This window comes from Pseudopodoces humilis, chromosome 4, assembly GCF_049639895.1.
Source record: "Pseudopodoces humilis isolate 2021_Gansu_Grassland_sample_001 chromosome 4, ASM4963989v1, whole genome shotgun sequence".
Taxonomy (NCBI): domain Eukaryota; kingdom Metazoa; phylum Chordata; class Aves; order Passeriformes; family Paridae; genus Pseudopodoces; species Pseudopodoces humilis.
This window is the reverse complement of record NC_142203.1, coordinates 17,669,023-17,673,964: the sequence shown is the minus strand read 5'-3', so window position 1 is coordinate 17,673,964 and position 4,942 is coordinate 17,669,023. Positions and strand designations below refer to the sequence as shown.

General features: G+C 41.0%; 1 long non-coding RNA gene across 1 annotated transcript; it reads right to left on the bottom strand.

Moving 5' to 3' along the window:
* Positions 1–316: 316 nt before the first annotated feature.
* Positions 317–3,131, bottom strand: LOC148184455 (uncharacterized). Its single transcript, XR_015772437.1, has 3 exons — positions 3,058–3,131; positions 1,266–1,309; positions 317–662 (listed from the first exon to the last, which is right to left on the bottom strand). It is a non-coding gene; the product is annotated as an uncharacterized LOC148184455 (long non-coding RNA).
* Between the last annotated feature and the right edge of the window lie 1,811 nt (positions 3,132–4,942).

Genomic DNA, 4,942 nt, shown 5'->3' with positions numbered 1-4,942 from the left:
CCTTACGTATTCTAAAGTAAGGCCTGCCTTGCCATGTTTTCTTCAGCTGGAAGAATCAATCACAGCCATTTTGACAATATATTTCTAATCCCACTGGTTCTCTTCCATCCTTCCTCACAACATGTGTCTTGACTATTTTGTCAGAGGATGTTAAGGATTTTCTAAGGAGAGCTGTTTATGGATGCTTAGACTTTAAATGGAAACATTTTGATAAAATATCTGTAGAAGAGCTGTTACACTGGAATTCAGTATGTGATTTACTCCAGAGGGTAATACTTGTCCTTCTTCAGATTACTTAGGGTAATGAAGACATATATGACCTCCTCTTGTCAGAGGAAAATTTTTTGTTTTTCTTAACAATATTGCTGAAGTATACGAAGCTCTGCCTCTCATTGGTGTCAGTCCAAAATACTGTTTAATGATATTATTGTTTAGCTGTGTTCTAGTGGGTTTAGTTTATGTTGTTGCTCCAGAAGATTTCTAATCCCATAACTACAAATTAGCTTGTTTCGGTCTGCCTTTATCTACAGCACGGGAAGTTAAGGTCATCTGCAAAACCTTTGTGGAAATATACAGTCCTAGTAGTTATATAGTTTATTCCTTTGCTTTGTCTAAGTCATTATGTGTAATGAGTGTTTAGGCTAAGACATTTCAGCAATCACCTGAAATGGGGAAAAATACAATATTATTACATACTACATTTTCAAACTTTTAAGAAAGATAAAATTTATGCCTAAACAAAAGGTGGCCACAAATCATTATATGTGAGTCTGAAAAACAGTGAAAGTCATGGTGTCAGTTTTTGTTAATTAGAAAAATTTTATTTCAGAGAGAAGTGCTGTAGACTAAATCTGTAACCATATAGAAGCAGACATGCTTTGTTGGTCTCCTGCCTTTCAAGAAAGATATCATGAACAGATGGTCTGGAAGAACAACAGGAAAAAAAAGGCTGAAGTAGGACAGAATAAAAGCAGTGAGCTGTACAGGTTTGTGAGTAAAATTAACTAGTACTGATTTACTCAGCAGAACACTTTGTATATAATCACAGAATCATAGAAACACTCAGGTTGGAGTAGACCTCTATTGCCAACTGTTAACCTAACACTGCCATGTGAATTGGAGGGTACACAGGCAGGATGGTTGGCCCAAACTTAACAATGTGATTTTTATGTCTGCTCAGCAAAAAAAACCAAAAAAAACCCCAAAAGAAACCTCAAAAACACTTAAGAGAAAGAAGGAGGAAGACACACAAATTGGTTACTTACAGTGCTTTTCTTCCAACATCTGCTTCCCAGGAAGTGGGCCCTTGCTGATGGAAAGCAGAGAGTAAATATTTTGTTTTCCTTTGCTTCTGCATGTGCCCTTTGCTGTTGCTTTATTAAATTGCTTTTATTTTGACCCACAAGACCTTTCTCCATCTTATTTTCTCCCCTCTATACTGCTAAGAAAAGGAGTAATAATACAGCTTGGTGGGCACCAACCAAGGCTAACCCACAGCAGAAGTCAGTTTATGTGGCAATTTCTGAGTCAAAGGAAAACACTGTGGAGTCATACAAAAACAATCACTTTTTTGTTATTACTTGAGTTTGTGAGATATTTATTTTGTCCCTTGTTGATCAACACATTGACCTCCAACTTCAGAGGGAACTGAACAAGGTACAGCCTCATGGTTTGACATCACTTTGGTTTACCTCAGTGATGTCTAACATCAGGGCACCAAAGAGAGGTCAAGAAATTCTGCCCTCGTTCACTGGGGAGGTGAGGCACTTTCCACTACAGAAAGCAGAGGCAAATCTATTTAAATACAAACAAAATGTAATTACATATCGGGTAATCAGTGTTGGTGCAGGTGTTGCTGGCATAAGATTCAAGCAGATTAATTATTTACACAGATTATGTCTATGATTTGCAATGGACTTATGGGAGGCTTCCTGGCAAGGATTGAAGGAGGTTTGTTTGTGATTAACTTAAAAGCAAGGATAAAGCAATGCTATTATTAAGTAAATACTGCAGTCTGAATCAACGTTTACTAACTGCTTGATAAGTCTTGCATGTTGATTGTCTTCAGCAGGCAGCCTGAAGACAAGGCAGAAGAAGTATAGGTGGCAGTAAGGGGCAAGAGAGGAATGCTGTGAGTATACTCAAATTCTGTGTTTGTGTTTTTGCACACACTGCCTAAGAATGACTGTCTAGCAGCGAGAGAGTGGGAATGAATTAGAATTCTCTAAACACTGAGATTCTGCTGCCATAATGTGCTTATAGGTATTATAGTGGAAGTGAGTATCTCGAGGCAGATTGAAAGACTTGACCTAATGCCCTTATCCCTCAGTCCTCCAACTCTAATCTAATGAACATATACCCATAATTATTTCTCAAATAGTTTTTATCTAATTTTAAAGTGGATAATTTATAGCACTTGTAGAAAAATTCTGTAAGTTTTATTGAAATGTTCAGCATTAGGAGAGCTTTGAGCAGAATATATTTCCTTACTGTTCTACAAAGTCATACATATTTATAATATTAAAAACTCTTCAGTTGTCTTAATAATATTTTATTCCACAAATCTGAATACTAATGTTATTATATCTTCTGCATGTATCAGAAAGCTGTGCACAGATTAACATATTTTATACTTTCAATTTTTTTTTATTTTTCTGATTTTCATTTATTTACCTTTAATTAAAATTTGTTTCATGATAAAAAATACATTGTAAGCAAGAAATAAAGACATTGGAAAAAAAACTAATATTAATAGTTCTGTTGGCAGCCTGGCAGAACTGAACATTTAGGGCAGAATCACAAACTCATTTAGGTTTGAAAAGACCTCCAAGATCAGAGTCCAGATGTAAACCAAGTGCTGTTAATTCTGGCTCTAAACCATGTCACTAAGCGCTATATCTACAAATCTTACAAATACCTCCAGGGATGGAGCCTCAGCCACGTCCCTGGGCAGCCTTTTCTAACGCCTGACAAACTTTCACTCAAGAAATTTTGTCTGCTACCCAATGTCAGCCTCCCCTGATGCAACTCTAGGCCATTTCGTCTTGACCCTGTTACCTGCGAGATGACGTCAACCCCCAAACTTCCACAACCTCCTTTCAGACAGCCGTGGAGAACAGCATGGTTTCCCCATGACACTCCTTTCCAGGCTAAACAGCCTTGGCTCCTTCAGCCATTCCTTGTAAGGCTTGTGTTCCAGAACCTTCAGCTGTGTTTGCTGCAAGTCTGACTGCTGACAGCTGAAGGTGCTCTGCACCACGCAGGACCCAGCCTTGGGCTGCTCCACCTCACTGGTAGTGTGTGGGCACAGGGAACACCACTGCTCCCACCTAGGATAAACATCCCTTCCTGTAGCAGCAGGCTTGGAAGTAGATGACATTTGAAGGTCCACTCCAACCCAAACCATCGTATGATTATGTACTTCTGTGAATCTACCCAATGCAGCAACTAAGCAGAGATAAATTTTTCAAAATGCTGATTATCATATCTTTGCTCCATCTGGTGTACAGAAACAACAAAAAACAAGGCTGAGAAAAAAGTTCTGAAACAGCTGGAAAACAACAAAAGTAAAACAACTGTGTCAAGGCAAGCATCTGGGAGATCATTTCTTTGGTTTTTCTAAGCATGGCAGCTACCTCAGCTCAGAAGGGGATGGGATTTTACCTCCTGAGGGAGTGCCCAGGGAAAGTGAGTTCAGAAGCAGAACTGTGCCGTGACTGAGGAGAGGTAGTTATACTAAAGCTGCATTTCGAAAATATCATGGGTGTACATTTACCACCAATAAGTTCAGACCTTATCTCATCAATAAAAAAAAAAATAGTATTACCCCTTTTGTGGGCACAATTCTTCTGCTGTTCGTAATTGAAACAATGGATAATTCCCTATTTTCTTAGCTTCCCTAAAATGCTCCAGTCAAATAAGACTGCAGTTGCTCAAGGCCCATGATGTAGCTGTGAGGAGACTCGAGGAGACTCGAGGAGAGGAGAGGAGACTCGAGGAGAGGAGAGGAGACTCGAGGAGAGGAGACTCGAGGAGAGGAGACTCGAGGAGAGGAGAGGAGACTCGAGGAGACTCGAGGAGAGGAGACTCGAGGAGAGAGGAGAGGAGACTCGAGGAGAGGAGAGGAGACTCGAGGAGAGGAGAGGAGACTCGAGGAGAGGAGAGGAGACTCGAGGAGAGGAGAGGAGACGAGAGGACACGAGAGGAGAGGAGAGCAGAGGAGAGGAAGGGAGGGGAGAGGAGGGGGGAGGAGAGGAGAGGAGGGGAGGGGAGAGGAGAGGAGAGGAGAGGAGAGGAGAGGAGAGGAGAGGAGAGGAGACTCGAGGAGAGGAGAGGAGACTCGAGGAGAGGAGAGGAGACTCGAGGAGAGGAGAGGAGACTCGAGGAGAGGAGAGGAGACTCGAGGAGAGGAGAGGAGAGGAGAGGAGAGGAGAGGAGAGGAGAGGAGAGGAGAGGAGAGGAGAGGAGAGGAGAGGAGAGGAGAGGAGAGGAGAGGAGAGGAGAGGAGAGGAGAGGAGAGGAGAGGAGAGGAGAGGAGAGGAGAGGAGAGGAGAGGAGAGGGACGCCGAAGAAAGTATACATTTCTTCAACAACAGAAACCCATGAAATTCCAGGTTTAAAGAGCACATGCAGAAAAGTGCCATGTAGTAAATTTGGAAACTCTGTCTGCAGGTAGAAACTAGAAAATCCTGATTCAAAATTAAATTTCATCATTGTATCAGTGTTTTGATTGAAATCTTCAGTTCACTGTGTATCTACAGGGATGTGGAAATGTGATTGTGTCTATGCCTAGGTAGGTGGTTTCACCACATCTCTGGGCATATGGACAAATTAAAGGTGGAAAAAAAGAATCTTTTTACCAAAAAGTCAAATATTTGTTAAGTGATTCATTTCAGTTTGTTTTGTTTTTTAAGAAGAAGAGTCTACAATGGTTTGCCAATGC